General features: G+C 39.5%; 1 protein-coding gene across 1 annotated transcript in view; it reads left to right on the top strand.

Moving 5' to 3' along the window:
• LOC129437218 (limbic system-associated membrane protein) overlaps positions 1 to 21,108 on the top strand; it is a 142,422-nt gene that overhangs the window by 86,939 nt on the left and 34,375 nt on the right. The gene's annotated exons all lie outside the window — the stretch shown is intronic.

The raw sequence follows: 21,108 nt of genomic DNA, 5'->3' as shown, positions 1-21,108 counted from the left end.
CAACAGCTGCAATACTACCACGCCAACAGCCGCAATACTCCCATGACGACAACCGCAAAACTCCCACGCCGACAGCCGCAATACTCCCATGCCGAAAGCCGCAATACTCCCACGCCGAAAGCCGCAATACTCCCACGCCGAAAGCCGCAATACTCCCACGCCAACAGCCGCAAAACTCCCACGCCGAAAGCCGCAATACTCCCACGCCAACAGCCGCAATACTCCCACGCCAACAGCCGCAATACTCCCACGCCAACAGCCGCAATACTCCCACGCCAACAGCCGCAATACTCCCACGCCAACAGCCGCAATACTCCCACGCCAACAGACGCAATACTCCCACGCCAACAGCCGCAATACTCCCACACCAACAACTGCAATACTCCCACGCCGACAGCCGCAATACTCCCACTCCAACAGCCGCAATACTCGCACACCAAAAGCCGCAATACTCCCACGCCGACAGCCGCAATACTCCCACGCCAACAGCCGCAATACTCCCACGCCAACAGCCGCAATACTCCCACGCCAACAGCCGCAATACTCCCACGCCAACAGCCGCAATACTCCCACGCCAACAGCCGCAATACTCCCACGCCAACAGCCGCAATACTCCCACGCCTACAGCCGCAATACTCCCACGCCTACAGCCGTAATACTCCCACTCCGACAGCCACAAAACTCCCACGCCGACAGCCGCAATACTCCCAAGCCGACAGCCGCAATACTCCCACGCCAACAGCCGCAATACTCCCACGACGACAACCGCAAAACTCCCACTCCAACAGCTGCAATACTACCACGCCAACAGCCGCAATACTCCCATGACGACAACCGCAAAACTCCCACGCCGACAGCCGCAATACTCCCATGCCGAAAGCCGCAATACTCCCACGCCGAAAGCCGCAATACTCCCACGCCGAAAGCCGCAATACTCCCACGCCAACAGCCGCAAAACTCCCACGCCAACAGCCGCAATACTCCCACGCCAACAGCCGCAATACTCCCATGACGACAACCGCAAAACTCCCACGCCGACAGCCGCAATACTCCCATGCCGAAAGCCGCAATACTCCCACGCCGAAAGCCACAATACTCCCACGCCGAAAGCCGCAATACTCCCACGCCAACAGCCGCAAAACTCCCACGCCGAAAGCCGCAATACTCCCACGCCAACAGCCGCAATACTCCCACGCCAACAGCCGCAATACTCCCACGCCAACAGCCGCAATACTCCCACGCCAACAGCCGCAATACTCCCACGCCAACAGCCGCAATACTCCCACGCCAACAGACGCAATACTCCCACGCCGAAAGCTTTGATGCTCCCACACCAACAACTGCGATAGTTCTTTGACATTAACAGCTTTAATCCTTTTGTTGCCCTCCTTGGGATTTAAACCTTGGCATTTGCATCCAGAACATCACAAAAATCCTTTAGGAACTTTTTAAAGTCACTCAGCAGTACTGTGAGACTGAGAGCTATAAATTTTGGGGAAAATCCTGCAGACTGTATCTGCCTGTAAGGGTTCAGAGAGAGAGCTTGCATGCAGATTCATTATGTTGATGTTACTCCCTGGAGGAACTGTAATGATCAGGAGTCTATTACTGACAGAAGACCAGGCCTCTTGTGCGATTCCTGCTCTTGAGTCACCTTTCTAACTGATGATGTTACCCTGAGACAGTAATGACCGGTTTTAGCGGCACGTACAGCGTATGCTGCGTGAAGCTTTCACAGGGTTAACAAGATTATAAGCCTCTGCTATTATCCTGTCAGCCATGACGGACGATGCCAAGGAGGATCACAACACAATGCAGATTCACGTAACGCACTCACTGTGGATTCTGCTCGTAAATAAGCAACAAGTAATAACGATGCCCAACAACAACATCGGGACTTATGGTAATATACTTACGATCGTGTTCTGTGAACATGAACGCTTGTTTATGTAATTGAAGTATAGAGGATTAGAGAGGTGAAGATTTTCACCCTGAATCTCACTGTTATTCTTTTCACGCTCAGTTAAAGACGCTAGACATCCAATTTTTCCTTTAATGATGCTGAAGATTGTGTGAGGGGAGCGTTCAATGATTTTTAGTGAGGGTGGAAATTGATTAAGCAGCAGATGAACAGATTCTGCCACCCACTTACTGGCCAAATTTCCTCCGATAATCAGATTAATCGCGTGACCGGCGGCTGCTGGCAGATGAGATGTGGAGAGACCGACGAACATCACGTGCTAGAAACGACGGAGGCTCTGTGTTGTGTTCTTTGATCTGCATCTGTATTTCTTCTCTTTGGTTAATAGTTTAGTGAGGATGACGTGACCCGAGGAGCGTGTTTTTATTATAAAGAGACTGGCGTCACGAATGATGCCACTGTTGTGCTGATGAGATTGCTGCGATCAGTAGCACTTTAATTTCAGTGGATTAGAGAGGAGGCCTGTCAGAGGCGAGGGTTGTGATGTGTTTAGGGCAACATGACTATGCTTCCATTTTTGGTTTTATCTGGATTATCGGTAATCTCGTCCGCTTTCATTCACCTCAGCCCTGGGTCAGATCTGTCTCGTTCCTGTTTGTGTGATTGGCAGCTGGTGGGCGGGGTCAGGTGGATTATTTGAAGCAGTCTGTCAAAGAGGTTTTGCCTGCATGCTGAATACTGATACACTGCTGGGACTCGTTTCAAAAATCAATCAAATCATTGTGCTGATGGGAAAGTCACATGTGAGGTGGAGCAGAATTCATGCAGTAGTACACAGACTGAACCCTGTGACAGATGTGATCAGAAATAAACTACAATAGCCAGATTTGCTGAAGATTTATTCATTTATCTGTTTTTTAATTTCATTCCAACAACTAGGACCGTATTCATGTCCAGAACAAACTAATTCACAAACGTTTTTTAAATTGTACATTTTTACAATTCAAACAGGAGCATTACCAAACATTTTAGCATTACCAATGCACCTAAACTATGACCTAAGTGAATTAGTTATTCTTATAATTTCAGTAGAGAATGAGAGTAACATGTAAACATCTAACTAATGGAGATATTACAATATAATGATACTTTGGACCAAAAAACACAGATTTTGCAAATAGATATATGATATGATTTCAAACCTTTACAAACCTTTACCTTTGACATCCATTTTTCTTTATTTTCTGAATAAATGACAAAACAATGTAATTTTGTTACAGACAATTAAACTTATCTCAAGTTAAGTTACAGACCCGTAGCCGGGGCATTTAAATAGCATTTATTTGTGCTATAGCTCATAATTTGATGTTCTTATTTTACTGTTAACTTGTTTGTAACAATAGCCTATTTGAAATTTATACGAGTTTTGATGTCCTAACTTTATTAAGGTCACACGGGTCAAAAACAATTCCAACAATATCGGGTCAGTTTTATGTAGGGTTTTGTGTGGTGGTGCAAGTGACTGGGACAGTAATAAAAAAAAACTACAATTGAGCATTGCAAAAAATTACTCCCTCAAAATAAAACTGATCCAAGTCATAGTGAAGCATCTTCTGTAATTCTCCTTTATACAAAATTAGAAACAAATGCAAAAAGGTCCACTTTTTAAAACAGGACCTCTCCGTCAACTAGGCTGTCTACAGGCCTGAGTTATGTAGTTGGGTCAACACAGTTTAGTAGGTTTAGATGTTTAACTTCATTTTTTTTGTTGCTCAGTGTTGTTATGAAGGAGAAACAGTCAAACCCTGCACAAAGCAACGCTTCAAATCATTTCATTAAATCATAATGAGTCTCTTCTCCTCATAAGAAAATGCTCAACTCTACTGCACAATTATAACCTCTTAAAGCCAGCAATGTAACCCAAAACATTTAAATATCAACAGAATACTAAACATTAATACAGTAAGTCTCCTTTTGATTAAAAGGCATAAAATATTCATTTATTTTGACATTCGCTCTCATTATTCATTTCCATGCAAAACATGCTGTGAAGTGGAAATCTCTTAGCAATGTTACTGTAACTCAGTACGAATCATTCATGTAGCTCGTACATCAAATGGATTAAATTATGTTATGTTGATTGAACATGATTTAGTCTCATTACTATAACTCAGTCCAAGACAGCAGGACTCCCTATACACAATGGCGCCTTCCCACAATATGAAGTGCAGAAATCAAGACATTTAATATGCAAATAATTGAGAATAACTGAACTAAACTATGCTGCTTTCATATAAAAAGAGTCTAACATGGCAATAACTCTCCATCAGAGTCAAAACATATGAATGTAAAAATTTTAAATAAATGGCTATTAATAATTATGCAAACATTATTGTATTTAGTGAGGGGTGTGCATTTGTTTATGTTTAGGATTGACAATCACATTTATTTGTAAGTGTAAATCTGAAAGCGTTCTGCTCACACAGCTAACAGTGTAAAACACGATTAGGTCAGAATATATTTGTCGATAGTAAACAGTCAGATATTGACAGCGGCTCAAATGACTTCATATCTGGCTGCGATACCAACCCAACACATGCACCGTTTAACTGCTTTACAGCGCATTGAATAATAATATTGCATTATAGCACAGCTGGTGACGGAAAATCGTCTGCATAACATTACAAAGCAATCCTGTGATGCACTTTCCTCTCAACACTAAAGAGTGAAACTTAAAAGTTATCCATCACCGAAAACACATTTTTAAGCCCTGAAAAGTGTGAGTTTGGTTATAAAATGCGTCGTCTTTCCTATTAATAACCCAACACAAACTTATTCACAACTCAAATTCATGACTAACAATTGTAGGCTGCTGCTGTGTGAAAGTGATTTTTTACCTAATGCAATACATGATGTAAAAATGTATACATTACATATGACGCACATGATCAACATGCAGTGAGTGATGTCAACATGACAAGCGTGACTTTAGCTCTTCTGATGGTAAATGTAGACGTGGACAGATCTTCAGAGGTTTCTGCTTAAACAGGAGGAACAAAGAGTCTTCTGCTTATTTCTCACAATATCATCTCACATGCTGCAGGATCTGGATTTTGTCTTGTAGTTTTGTAATTAGATTCAGTTGAACGTCTGCAGCGTCTGAACTGCAGGGTGTAGTGGGTGTGAAGCGAGAGCAGAAACAAAGAACTGAAAGTGAATGTAGAGCAGATGAAGGACTCTGAAGTGAAGACAGATGTTAGCGGGTCAGTCCTGTATAATATACTTACTAAATAAAACTCAAGCATTGGGCTTCAGACAGCAAACTGATCATTAGCACCCTGGGTGTCGACAGTAAAAATGGCTGTATCTTTTGTGGTATTTCTGTTTGAAGTACAGTGGTTTAGTCCTGTCTGATCTTGCAGCAGTGTAATTGAGAATGGTAATCTCACACTTTAAAGAGTATTTTAATCTGGACTGAAGAGAGAGACGTGAGCTGCAGAAAATCAACCTGTCTGTTGTCTCCTCTACTCTTGATGTCTCGCTGCCCAATTCACTTATTGATTTTGCCGGGTCTCTGAATTCTTGCCTTTCTGAGCTCTTGAGAAACTGGGCACTTTGAAAGCATGTGACAAAAGAGGCATCCAATTTCTCAGCCACAGCCAGATATCTGAACAAAGCATTTTCTGTTTGATTGAAGCAATTCTGGTGTACACACGCTTCACAAGAAAGATCCAGCGGCACATACATCAGGAAACCGCTTGATAAAAATGGCAATAGTTTACAGACACCACAGCACACACGTGTGAGTGACCTTTAACCTTGAAATCAACATTAAGATGTCAACACAAACTGCCCTTCATCTAATCACTCGCTCGCACCCTGACCATCTGTGTGATGTAGTTAGAGCTTAATGGAAAAAAATCATTTAATCCAATACAACGTTTATCATGATTTATCATTTATTTCCCAATGTACTTATCTTGAACAGATTGTATAAAAGCACGTGCTGTGTTTATCTTACAAGGTGTGTGAAAGTATGTTGCGTTTATTCAGACCCAATCTAAGTCACGGATAAAACACGCGTGAGTGAGAGATGTGCAAGGATGCACGCAGAATAATATTCACACAAAGGAACTCTCTCTCTGTGCTCACACAACTGCACAACATTCACTCGATTGTCAAGTTGACTTTTGAGACTTTGTGCTTCACACCTGTGATTGGTGGTTTGATTTGATCAGTGACACGCAATCTTTTGTTCCACACTTGTTGTGAAATACAGATAAAAACATGATCGGCTATAAAGACACCACGCAGAGGTTTAAATCACGCTGAAAATATATAAATCATATTCTGTATCTCATCATTGTCATTAAAATCTCATCTTTAGTTTATGTTTAGTCTATATGCTGTATCTCACAGTAAGTTTGTTTCTGCAATATGAAAATGAGGGCTATGAGATTCCCATTATAAATTCAAGCAATAACCAATTTACAATGTTGTTTGCTGGGGTTTGTTGGTTCAGTTTGTTAGATCAGTCTGACTCATAGTCTTATGCTTCTCTTTTTTTCTCATTTTGTTTTTTAAATAAGATGTCACACACTGAAGTTGCAGTACTGTATTAATTAAGTGTGCTTGCAAAAAGCAAACTTATTGTTCTTCATAAGTTTTCTTATTATTATTTTTCCGTCCAAATTTTTTGCCAGCTCCTGCGACTAGGCCGATTGACACACAGACCGTTCAAACTTTAAAACGTTGGGGCAGTTACTTGAAGACATAATGTCGTTCTTCCACCATATTGGATTGAACAGAAGACCCAAAAAAAGATTCACAGGTAACAAATTTTGTCCGAACTTTACAAAACTGGACGTACATGATCTTTGGACCAAAGTTACTAGAATGATTTATGATTTTAGTAAGCATTTGCCCATCACAGCCCAAAAGATACCGTGGCGTAATCGCCAAACAGGAAGTTGTTCATATCTCAGGAACTCTTTCACATATTGAAACCAAACTTTGTACATGAACTTGGGACTCCAATGTGAGGATGCACAAGATTAAAAAAAATCTAAAATTTTACATTTCACAAATCACGTTAGTGACCACACCAGAGCAAGCACACTTTTCCAGTTCCTCCGGAAATGCATTTTCTAGTTACATTTGTTTTAAATAAATCCTATAATAAGTGATATAAGGGCTTCTCAAAACATTTTTTAAACAAGAATTTTTGTCACACCAAACAGTAACATTTTTGTGCTATGTTAAGGAATTTAAAACAAAATAAATCAGGTTTATATTTATCTGACATAATTCTATATACTCAATGTTACTGTTGTGCAATTCAAATGATAAACCCGTGGGCAATGTTGGGGTCCCCGGTTCTTGGACTTTGCTTAGGGCCCCCAAAGTGGTAAACACGCCACTGCAGACACAATTGAAATGAGTCGAGTCCATAAACGCCGTATAATGTGCTCCATGAAATATCTGTTTATTAGACGAATACTGCGAGCATAGTCTGTAATATTAGCACAGCTCTCTCTTATGAATGATTGTTGTTTCTCTACAGACTTGGCCATTACTACAGCTAACATTCAGTCTGCTCCATGAGGAAAGAGTTTGATGTGTTTATCTTGTTTGGTACTGGTCCAAAACTGCAGATCCTCTTAATTTGTGTTTCCTTGTATTTGAAATACCCAATTGATTTGCATACAATTAACCGATGACGGTTCAGTGTCTGAGTTTAATTAACCCAGTTCAGTTACGTGTCTCTCGCTGGTTCTGCTCATTTTTTCTTTTCACCTGTGGCGGTTTACAAAGTCAAACTTCTCTGATCCGAGCAAGATGGATAATCGTTCACACAAAGGAAAAACTGACTGTCACGCTTATCTCTGCTGTATGATAGGCTGTTAAAAATGTTTGGATCTTATCATGGTTATGGACATCAGTTGTGTCACGATTCAGTTTGATGTGGTTTTATCACCCAGTCCTACTGTAGGTGTACTAGATAAAGCCTTCATGATCTTCATGACATCAGTTTCACACAAACACCACATAAATGAATGAAGACAGATCTCAATAAGATTTATCTAAAGATCAGCACACGCGGAGGATCTGTCAGTGAGCATAAATCTGACACCGGTTTAGTTGTTCTGCGAGCAGACGGCCGTCTATAAATGTGTGTGTGTGTTACAGTGTGTGCGTGTCTGTGAGTCAATGGTAAGTGTTATCCTGTACAACAGAGGTCAGGTTATCACTCGCTCATCTAAAACAACCCAATTGTGTGTTGAGTATTTACAAGTATTATGTAAATGTGAGCCGGCGTCCGTGTGTAGTAAAGCTCATAATGGCTCATTGAGATCTCTGGCGTATCAGGCGTTGGGTTTGTCCTTGTGAAGTCATTGAGAAGAGATAACTGACTTGCTAAAAGCTTTTTTAATGGACTCTCTTTTATGAAAGAGGATAATCCAGTCAAAGACTGATGCTCATTTTACATTTCTAAAGGAAAGGATGAGGCACAGATTTCCACTAACCTGCTCCCATGATTCCTAATAACACAAGCGTCTGCGCTCCGATACGACCACTTCATGTGACGGAGAGAAAAGGATCACGTCAGCAGGATGAGAACAAAGAAACTAAAAGAAACGTTTGCTCTGAAACTTTGGGTGGTGTTATTATTTAATGTTTGATGTAAATAATAATCATAATTCCCAGTGAATCAGCACAGATGAAATCTGTCACACTTGTAATGTTGAGATCTGTCTGTCACATACAGCGCTGACCTTCATATATTTATTCCTGACACATATTTTTATCTCATAACATCAATACTGTTTTAGAAAGAAAGTTTCCTCTATCACTTTATCCACTTTATATAAAATTAAATTGATTAACAACTTGTTCAGTAGCTGTTAATATGGTGATAAATGGACTGAAGGGTTTGTAAGGTCCTTTTAATCCTTACTTTAAAACCTAGCAAATAACCTCACAACGCCCCTTTAACAGCAAAACAACACAGCTCTTATTATAGAGAACTGGAAGCACATTGTGTGTTTAATAAACCTAAAACCAGAAGATAAACCAAATAATTCAGCACAACCACTTTAAGAATATAAAAATCTACGGGATGCATTTATAGGAAAAGCCATGTGCTGTGATGATGATGATGATGATGATGATGAGAGAGACAGCACAAGGTGACTGAATGACTGAAACTTTCTGAATCCAATCAGACAGTATAAGATCTAACACACACACATTCAAATGAAAATAAGCAATGCTTTCAAAGAGGTTTCTTAAACACTCATCTGACAAACAAACAGTCTTCAGAAAGTCAAAGCATCAGCACGTGATTGATAGTTGTCATCTCTAAACAATAAAACCATTTTCACCCTTTAGCCTTAAATAAAATACATGAATGAAAAATCTTTAGAAAACAATCAACTTCATGGCCCATCATTCCCAGAGAACAGCTGCGTCTTCATTTCTCAGAAATTATGAAAGTCAATTTCATCAGTGAGTCAGGAGGAGACGTTTCCTTCCCCGGTGGATTTCATTTCATTTCATTTCATTTACATTCCTGCATTGACTTGCAGACAGAGATCTGCTGGAGATATTCAGCTGAAGTGGATTACGCAGATATATAACATTAACATCTCAGCTTGTGATTGGCTAAAGCATTAAGAGTTTAGATGGATGAGGAAACAGACAGGAGCTGTAATGTTCAAATTGATTTCTCATCTCTGTTCTGAATGAAGTGTGGAAATGATCTCATGCATCATTCAGTGTTATCACAGATCAGATCAAACACATTCATTCATTATCATGTCTACATGCTAACTTCATTTATTTTACTGATGCACACACATTTCTGGGTGTACTTAGTTTTTGTATAATTGCATTAATACGAGACTTTTTAATTTCATGAATGTAATGAATCTGAGTTAGAGAAACTAAAACAATCAACCAATTTTTTGAAAGTAACACACCAAAACTGGAGGGAAAAAAACAATGCTCCTATATTCTTATATATGAATATTCTTCATTTAGTGATCGCATGTAAGCTCTTTTATCTCAGTATTGTAAAGTTCTAGAAAACTATTATATGTAAAGTAACTGTTGTAAAGCCTAACTCAGCAGACTCGTTAATACTATGTTTAGTTGCGAGACACAATCATTTTAATAAAAACAACAGGCATGACAGTGAGTCTCTGAATCATAACCTAATATGTGCAAGTGATTGTAGTTTGTTCACCTTAAAATGATGATTTTACTTAAGAAGTCATTTAAATATTTGAACAAAAATCCACAAGTTTTACATTTGACATTTCTGTTGTTGATAGCAGCAGTTTATATATCTACTCCTTCACTTCAATCTCTGTATGTGTGAACAAATACTGACCGCCTCTAATGAAACCACAAGAGACGTTCAGACACCACATACACACAATACATCACACCTCTGAAAAACTCTGTGTGTGTTCTTTACTGTAAGACAAAATATGACTTTATATATTTCTAATAAACGCATTTACACTTCAAAATTCATAAAATGTGTGCTCATCTGTGAAGATTATTTTGTTGGACTAAACGTGTAAGCGTCATAAACTTGTGTTAAGATAATCCAATAATGCAAAAGTTTAGCGAGGGAATCAGTGTAGGGATCGACCGATAGGGATTTTTCAGTGCCGATACCGATTTTTGTTTCATCAGCCGATGACCGATACAGGCTGCCGATTTTCTTGAGCCAATATTTGAAGCCGATACTGCTTTTGCTTACTCAATTTATATCATAAAAATAATGTAAAAAAATTGCATGTTGTTAAAAAGAGATGTTATTAGTTTGGACAGTTCTTACATTTATTTTAGTCTAGGACTAGTCTAATCCCTGTCCGGGAAACCGCCCCATAGAGATGAGAAATAAAAACCCGCTTTGTCCAGCTACGATCAGCTGAGCTTTCGATGTTGTCATGAAAAGGTTGGTTATTTTTAGTCACATGACCTGCAATCACTTTCGGCTTTCAGCACTCTGTCTGTAAATAATGCCGGAAAAAATCGGCGAACACAGAAGCCATGTATCGGCCGATGCAGATACACATAAAACTTGCAAATATCGCCCCGATATATCGGTCTGTCACTAAATCAGTGTCCTGCTAATGTTCAGTTTGGCCTACAAAAATACATCATCACTGCGGCGCTCTATTGTTTGTATTTGTTTTTGAGATTAAAATAAGAATGATTAGAGATGTGTAAACTAGAGAAGATATAAGACTGTCGCAGTGAAGTCTGTTTGTCAATCCAGAATCACAGTGATGAGCTGCAGCTTTCTGACGCAGTCCTCAGATTTTATCTGATACTCGCTGCTTTACCACAGCCTGAGGATTACCTGCTTACATCTGTGTGTGTGTGTGTGTGTGTGTGTGTGTGTGTGTGTGTGTGTGTGTGTGTGTGTGTGTGTGTGTGTGTGTGTGTGTGTGTGTGTGTGTGTGTGTGTGTGTGTGTGTGTGTGTGTGAAGTCTCTGCACGGGCAGCTGCTGTATTAAAAATATAAATTCATCATGGCTGTCAGATCTGTCAGGTCACATTTAATTCATTCTGTTTTAAAGACACAATTGATGAGAAATTGCCTGATCTGTATGATAATAGACTTGAGTTAAGATCGTACACGATGTGCTCTAATGTAAGATTTAAATGATCATAGAGACTTTAATTATTTAAACTATAGACTCCTTTATCGGTTATGCGCCTGGATCTGAAGTTAACGGCGGTTCTGTGTTGTTTATCGGTCTGGCTAGTGACTAACTAACCTCAAATACCTCGTGGAAATAATGTTTTGGTTTCATTAAGCCGAGGGGAGACGGTGAGCATGGATCACTGCTGTGTGGATTTGGCAGCCAGGCAAGAATTGAAGGATGTGTAGTTAAGATTAATTTTACACAGTAACATTAGCTCAGTGTAATGCCTAATACGCTTTAGCTATGATGTGAACTAAAGTCATTTATTTAGTTTGTTATCAGAAATAATCTCGTGTAGAGCGACTCTGTTCTTATTGATTCTGTGTGGAAGTTAAGTTTGGACACAAAAGCTGTTTGTTTATGTCATTCCCTCTGAATGTGTCTATAAATATATGTGGGATATAACAGATGTCACAGCCGCCCGATAAAAGACCGATCAAAACTTAACATAGCAAAAATGATAAGAGTAGAGTAGCAGGTATACGGGGAAGGATTTGTGTCAGTAGTTGAATGCGTCGGGTGGTCTCGGCCGGCGGTCTTTCATTTCCTGTCTGATGAATGAAGCTGTTGAGCTTCAGCTGTGTTCTGACCCAACAAACACAGACACGTTTATCTCCCGTCGGCATTCATGCCCCACGTATCGTCTTATTTCAACATCTCTTTAGGCAACAAATGAATTTGGCATATTAATCTGGATATATCTGCGTCTCTGATGCTGTGTTTCAAAGTAGAAAATCATTGCAGTGCCAATATGAAGGTCACGGGTTTGATTCCAGGGTTCACTGTATAATGAAAATGTATTGAGTTGTAAATGAATCCAGAAATAAAACGAATACGTTGGGTTTTTCTTTCCAAATGAAACTGCAGAATGAGCGCAGGTGAATCTCTTTTATTTGCATAGATGTAAATGTGACCTTGTGTTATTTGCAGCGTAACAGATGTTCAGATCTTTTCTCATATTAACAGATGTAAATGACTCTGATTATGATGATATTTTCTCTGTTAAATGTGTGTGCTGGTGTTAGAGAGAGAAACAGACCCTGCAGATGTGTTACATTTCACACTGTTATATGATTTAAATACTAAAAGTGTCTTAAAAGAGCAAACAGATCTGACACCTCATATCTTTACATAAAACACGTCTGTCTGTCTGTCTGTGTGTACTCTGGAGAGCCTAAAGCATCGGTGACTTCAGTCAGAATCAATGGTTTTGTATTGATCAGTAATGTCCAAAGAGGATCCAGGAAATGACCTGCAAATTAACCAGATGACCTGCTGACCTCTCTACACCCCTGACCCGACCTCATTCATCTTCTGTTAAAGTCTTTTCTCTTAATGCCTGAACTCAGCTACACAAGTCAGGTTTATAGATGAGATGATACTGTACAGTATGTAGAGTAGGGTTGCAAAATTCAAGGTTGGAAACTTTCCATGAATTAACGGAAATTTATGGGAATATATTGGAATTAATGGGAATAAACTGGGAATTTGAAAAATTGCCTATAGACGGTTTCAGCAGTAACAACATAAACAAGCGGCTGTCGTGGTCATCACGTAACTTCCGGTAAACTCTGTTAAGAATAAATAACAACAAAGTTCTTTAAAAGTAGTTTATTTATATAAAAAGCAAAAAACAACACATAGATTACCAAGGAAACCAAAACATTTGTTATTTTCGATGAGGTATTTGTTCAACAGATCAGTTTAGCAACTAGTCAGACCATTAAAAAAACGAAACCGGAAGTAAAGTTCGGATCCAGACGTGTATCATGTCAGCGCATGTGCGTTTGATGAAATGTCTATAACAGGGAACTTAAAGGCGGAATTCACATTGTTTGAAAAACACTTTGGAAAAGGGAGACGGGCCGACTGGCAAAACACACTTGTATCCAATCAGCAGTAAGGGGCGTGTCTACTAACCGACATCCTTGCCAGGGTTGCATATGTGAGGGGCGGGTCTATCAACAGAAGGTCCATATTCTATTGGGGTAGGGGCGTGTTTTTTTAGGTGATTTCAAATATGAACATTGGCTTTCAAACATTGTGCACTCCGCCTTTAAATGTAGTTATTTTGCAGCATCATTTTGTTTAAAACAAGAAGATTTAATGCAGTTTCAGTCAGATGCACACAGCACACTGTTTACTGAAGTGAGGCCACACCCCTGAATTTACTTGCATTCATCCATAACATACACACATCGTTTCTTCAATCCTGCACACAAAATAATGTCAAAATGTCCAGCTTTGCATATATTCACATAAATTATATAAAGATGTTTTAAACGTCCTTGTGCTGTCACTGTGTGTAAGCTATAGTGTGCAACAACATTATACTACAGAAGTCACACTTACTGCATTTTTACAGTCTAACTAGGAAATACCTAAATGTTTTATACAGTAGCTAGCTAGTTAGCTGGTAAATCATGTATTTTAAATGTAAACTAGCGTTATTATAATAATGATAATTATGCTTTTGTGTTACTCAATGAAAGAATCAATTAAAGTTCTACTTATAATTAAATCAGTCTAGACATAATTTTTTAAATCTGTATTACCTTTGCATGCATCTCTGCTTTTGACCAAACAAAATGTTTATTTATGTTTTTATCTAATATAGTTTATATAAATTTCCAAAATTCCCCAGATTTATTTCCCATAGAAAGTTTCCGCCCCTTTGCAACCCTAATGCAGAGTTTGAGTTTCTGGAGTATTTTTAGTACTCTTGCTTCATGTTTAATGAGGAGAGAGACGCAGTCGTAAGCGTTTCTCTCTCTGTGTGTCCTGTTGTTTCTTGAGGAGGGATTGTTTTGATCTGTGGAGGAGTGAAGCTCACACCGTTCTCTCTCTAATGGTCGCACAGGGGACACTCACTGCAGGATTACAGAGTTTAGCCAAACAGCCTTCTGGTCTCTCAGTATGCACACCATCACACTAGAGACACTACCAGAGAGAGAGAGAGAGAGAGAGAGAGAGAGACACTGAGAGAGAGAGACACTGAGAGAGACTGAGAAAGAGAGAGAGAGAGAGAGATGTTTGTGCATTCTCATGTGGGCTGTCCATGTGATGTGATATTAACTCTTATTGATTAGCTGAAGGCTCTCCTCGTGTGTGTGTGTGTGTGTGTGTGTGTGTGTGTGTGTGTGTGTGTGTGTGTGTGTGTGTGTGTGTGTGTGTGTGTGTGTGTGTGTGTGTGTGTGTGTGTGTGTGTGTGTGTGTGTGTGTGTGTGTGTGTGAAGGAGCCCCGCGGGAGATTCGTGTTCCAGATTTGTGTTATTGTTTATTTCTTTAATGAATAAATGTTTGGGTTAGTTGCTTACAGCCCACCCAGAACCTTACATGCAGTAAATGTGCGTCGTCTTGTGTTATCTTAACACACGACACTAAATCAACGCTTCCTCCTATAGAAGTCCAGTCAGACACATCTCTTCTGACATTTAAAAAAAACAATTAAAAACTGATATTTACTGATCGCATGTATCTTAAAAATAAAATGAAAAACAGGTATTTTTGTGAAAACTTGTAAGTTGGTAAAAGCACTTCTTGTATTATTGCCTCCCTATGACAGACACTTTATTGTTTTCTAATCTTTATATGTTGCTTTGGATCAAAGTGTCTGCTAAATATAAATGAATGTGTTTCAGTGACTATAGGCTATTAATTGTTTTTGTTTGGGTCATTGTTTATATCTTAAGGGATATGAAAGTATAAAGTGTTTAATGCTTAAGCAGAAGAGTAATAAGTAAACTTTCTGTCATGAACATGTTGAGAAGTTTAACTAAACACTATTATCAGACTCCAGTGGGTTTGTGCTGGTACTTACAGTAAGAATGTGAAGTTTTAAAGGAATGAATTCATGAGGATTTACAACAGCACAAAACTCACTCACACACACACACACACACACACGTGTACTCATCTCAGGATAACTCAACAGATTGATTTCTCTTGTGTGTATTGTTTGTCCTCAAACACAACTCATTCAGAACATTATTGATTCTATTATTGACGTGCGTGCGTGCATGTGTGTGTCTCTGTGTGTGTGTCTGTGCGCATGTGTGTGTGTGTGTGTGTGTGTGTGTGAATAGTCAATCAGACAGACAGACAGTCAGACAGACAGTAAGGGTTATACAGTGAGACAGCTGGAAGTGTATGAGGAAGAGCGAGTGATGTTGAGCTGGAGAAGGTCGTGCTGTTCTCTTTTATGTAGCAGCAGTGTTTGAGGCGGCCCGCGGCTATATTGATTGTCTGAGACTTATGTTTTATTGAAGAGAGAGATAGTGTGTGTGTGCGTGTGTCTTTTGTTATTATGAGTATATTTTAATTATACCAGGGGCTGTTGAATGCTTTATTCTGATTGGTTGAGAAATAATCTATGGCGGGTGTTGATTATTTTAGTATAACCACACACCTGACTTGTGAAATGTCTTCAAATAACCACCAGAGCAATGTCTGTGGTATAAGAGGAATAATTAACCCCCGGTCCTTTAAATTATTTGATAATAATGCACACCCGCTTCACGTCATGCCACATTTTACCGCCTTGGGTGTGCATCAGGCCCGGATTGGTCATAGGGAGTCCCGGGAGAATTCTGTCCCTGGGCTGCCAGCTCTTATCCAGCCCCACTCACGTAATTTGCCGGTTCAAAATGTAAACACAGGACGCGCAGCTTTCTGCTTTTCAAAGCGCTCGCTTGTGAACACGAGTTTGGTTTCAGACGTGTCTATATTTGAGTGCGCTTGCTGCGCGTCTAAATGAGCGACCTGATACGAATGGCCACTAAAAGTAAAAGGATAAGTCATAGATGCAATAATGAATGGTCTATGAAAAGTCATTATTATTCATCATCTATTGATAACCAAAATCAATTTGATGCAAAACGCATCAGTTTATTGAAAACATTTTATATTAATATAATGTTTTCTCAAATTTTTCTCAAGTAAAACAAAAAATTGTAAAGTCCATTAAATATTTGTTCTTTTCTGACACAAGTTAGGCTTACCTTATTTTATTTGGCAATGTTGATGATCTAAGTACTAAAAATTAAGATAAGGATTTTTATTTTTCCATCTGTTTCTTCTGCATACTTGTTAAATCTTGCTTGTGTATTTCAGGGGCCTCATTTATAAAAGTTTGCGTAGGATTTGCATCAGAAAAGTGGCATACGGATGAAACATAGGACGCGCGTACGCACAGAAATATTCGGATTTATAAAACCGTGCGCACGCACATTCTACGCATTTTTCCCTTAATAAATCACAATCAATTCTAAATGTAGCGCAGCTTTTGCGGCTTCATGACACGCCCATAGTTGCCCATAAATAGTCCGTGAAACGCCCACAAGTTAATATGCATTGATTTCGAAATCATGGCAAACACAGAGAGGAAATCAAAAAAACTTAACTTCACTCAATGTGAAGTAGAAGTTATCGTTGGCGAGGTGGAAAAGAGGAGAAAATGTTGTTTGGAGGGCACAGTGTGGGCATTACTAATGCCAAAAAGGCACTTGAGATCTATCTATCTATCTATCTATCTATCTATCTATCTATCTATCTATCTATCTATCTATCTATCTATCTATCTATCGCCTTAATTTTCTATCTATCTGTCTGTAATTGCATCTATATCTGCTCCGCCAGACGGACACATTGACGAGAATATCAGTTTTGTACATTATTTCGTTCTGTTAACTATATTCTTTATGAGGATGAATTGCACAACATGCCAATATTATTGCAGAACATATTTCACTTGTCTTTTAGCAAATATGTGTTCATTTGAATTTCTGTTGTAATTTTCGATTTATTCATTTATTTTGTTTCACTGCTGATCGATCAAACGGGTGTTCGTGTAGGCTGTTAATTGTAAGACTTGCTTTGTGACGTCTTCATGTTATTTATGAGAGGCAGTGTTGTCATTTTCACTTTCACGTGTTTCTTCCATCCGCCGACGGTGTCGCCATTTCTCATTTCACCCGTTTTTGTGCGTACGCCTGGGTCAGAGCTTGCGTGACGAACAGCACATTTTCCCGTCAAGTCTAAATGCATTGTCCCAGAATTCTCCCTTTTCTGTGTTATTATTGAAACAACACATTTTGTGTTACTTTTTACACAACTTGTGTTTATTTTAACACAAAATCAACACAAAATTACACATAATGTGTTAAAAGCTTAACGTACAAAGATTTGTAAAACATTAACACATCTTTTCTAAGAGTGTATGTTTAATTGAATAATATAAAAATACCTTATGATAGGGCTGCAAGATTACCGTATAGCAAAAATCATAATTGTTTAGTCTGTATTTGCATTGATTTGGAAATGATCTATTAAAAAAAATACAATGAATTGCAAGGCTGTGGAGAATAGTGCACTTTTGCAGACTTGTGTAGGCTACTAAGAATTTAATGATATTATTTTAATATAGTCAGTCGTGATCTAAAGTGGGTCGGTCTAAAGCATGAACTCCTGAAAATGAGTCCCACTCCGGCCCTGCTGTGCATTATTTTCAAATTATTTAACGGCCCGTCATCAATTATTCCTTACATATACTTGAATCCTGTTTATTCATATCTCTCTCATCCGTCTCTCTTTCTCTCAGAGTTTTATGAATCATCTGTCTGACAGCATCTGATATCAGGCTAGTGGTTAGTTTAGTTCTTTATATCTTTTCCCTATAGGGGCTGTGTAAGGTTTTCTCTCTCAGAGTCATTGGACCTTATCATGTGTTGCAGAGTTTCAGCCCGACACGATTATCATTTTTGTGCCCAGTGCCACTTAATTCAATAGCAAGCGCAATTGTGCCCATCTGTTTGCCCATGGGCATGCAGGTCTGAAAACGATGTGTGTTTAGATGCATTGTTGGCACGTTAATATTTTGAAGCAGCTGAAAAACAATTGCACCATTGACCAACTAAAACCTGATCTAAAGTCAATGGCGCAGTATTTCATTTGTTTATTTAAAGGGTGCATTTAATATACACTTATGGGCAGGTGCACAATGTGACATACAGAGATGCACAGCAACACAGAAACATGACAAAAACTCATTGCATGTATCAGAATGAACTATTTAAAGTAATGACCAATGAAACTGGTTTAGTCTCTGGAGAAGCGTTCAGTCTTTGCTCTTGCAAATTCCTGCATGTAAATAGCGAATCCGTCATGGTGCGAGCACAACTAGGAATGGGATACTTTGATTGGTCTGTTGCACGTTACACCCAAAACATGCTCATGGCTCATTAACAGAATAGCTACAACCCTTTCGGACCATGCACCTGACACGCCGACCACTTTTTCCATCAGTAAACTAGGAAAAGGGGATTTGGACACACTCATTGTGCGCTTCAGGCTGTTAAAATAGAACTCAATGCACCTTGTCAATAAGAATCAGACTGAAGCATTATGCAGACAACAGCAGGAACACTGATGACATCACAGATGAAGGCAGTGTTGACCCCGAGACTAACATATATATATATATATTTGGGCAAATGACAATCCTGTCAACTGGCCCGAGCATAGTTCACGTTGACCTCTTATTGTCGAGCCCCACCGTCTTAGTATTGCTTGTATTGTCAGTGTGTTTTCGCTCTGGACTCACATAAAGAGAAAGCAGAAGAGGGTTGAGTTCATAACAGTGCTAGTAGAGACGTCTTTGTCATCTCTATAATGGAGAGATTTCCCACTGGAACCAATTTACTGCAGACAGACCCTTAAAGTAGTTATATTGTGTATGTGACTCTCCTGGCGTCTCTTTACAGGTGTGTTAAATATCTTTCAGAAGGCCCAGCGGACATTTATTACTCTCAGCTTGAAGATTCACAAACTCTTCTTCTTCACGGTAAGAAAAGTTACAGAAAACAAGAAGCTGAAGTGAATGACTTTCCTGGTAATTGGTATCAGTGATGTACAAATGTCTGTATGCCGCATCAGAGATGAGTCCAAGCGGTTTGCCTTCAGTGTGTAAGGATGCGTGCGGTGTTACGCTCGTGGTTTTGAGTCGTGTTCTCTGTCTTTGATTAAATGTCAGGTGAGGTCCACTCATTAACCTCTCTCAATCAATATCAGTACAGCGATAACCTTTCTCGCGCTTTCTACATTTCCCACCAACTGTTGAACTCAAGACTGTGAGCTCGCAGATGTGAAACACAGATGGTCGATTTATTTATTTATTTTCAGAGATGTTGAAAGTAAAGCTGAAGTAGAAGTGGTTGCAGGACGGCGGCTGTAACTGCAGTCACGATAATCCCATCAAACCTGACACGCGTGATCCGGGAGAGGCGTTGACCTTGCTCAAGGACGATCGATCGGATCGATGCCAAACTGTTGAGTCTGATCTGTGCAGGTCTGATGGACACACGTCTCACATAGATGACAGCTGTCGGTTGTCAAGCCAAGTTTGTGGTTTCGAGAACATCAGGCGATGTGATTCTCTGGTCTGGTCTGGTCTGTGAGATCTTCTGAAGGAGGTTTACGTCTGGCCCGTCATTTAACAGACAGATGTTATGGCAGATCTTGCATCTGGTTTTATTGCAGTGTGAAATTGGTGGCTTGGAGGGAGAGATGTTTGTCTAGAGATTGAAACTATTAATAAACCCTTCAGAATAGTTTGACACAAACACACACACACTTGTGACTGAGTGTTATGGTGCTTATACAGTTGTGTGTTTTAATGGAGGATTTTGATAAGGAACGCAGCGTATAAAGAGTTCAGACAGCAACAGATTCAAAGTGTTTGTCTGAATAAAACGCTACAGTTTGAGCAAACAATTCAGTAAATATACAAAAGGTTTGGCAAGGTGAACGCATTCACTGACTCTTTTAATCAGATTGAAAACAAATAAATAAATAGAAGTGAAATAATGTGAAACTACAGTCTAAAGCAGTGGTCGGCAACAAAACTGTCCCGTCAGCATTAATATCTGTCCTGCGGCGCAGTCAGATGATTTTTATAGCGCCTGCTTCTGAAATAGATCTGTCACGACAACAACAGTTACTCACAATCGCACAAATGCAGTCACACGAGGAAACGCTCGCTCGACTCTCTTTATGCTTTCACAGCTGGACAACATGAGACTTTGTGTCGGGGGTGACACGTGATCTTTTGTTTCACAATCTGTGTCCAGTCAGTCTAGGTAATGAAGACACGTGTGGCTATATCAGAGCAGGTCTTTTATGTTAAAACTTGATCCATGCAATAAGCTGCGAACCAAACAATAACGCCAATTTTAAGGTATTTAAGTAATTTTGTTCAATTATTCTTTGAGTAGTCCTACATGTTTTGGCACACCATCTACTGGCAAAATCTTTCTGTCTGATGCCAAACTTGCTGACACCTGCTTTTAAAGCAACACTATCTAGCATTGGCTCACGGTTTACCCATGTGGTTGATAATAAGTGAAATTGTCTGTTACCAGTGTTGTAATTACTGTGGTTGTATAAGCAGGGAAATAGATGTGA

This window comes from Misgurnus anguillicaudatus, chromosome 24 (genome assembly GCF_027580225.2).
Source record: "Misgurnus anguillicaudatus chromosome 24, ASM2758022v2, whole genome shotgun sequence".
Lineage (NCBI taxonomy): Eukaryota > Metazoa > Chordata > Actinopteri > Cypriniformes > Cobitidae > Misgurnus > Misgurnus anguillicaudatus.
This window is presented reverse-complemented; position numbering and strand designations above follow the sequence as displayed.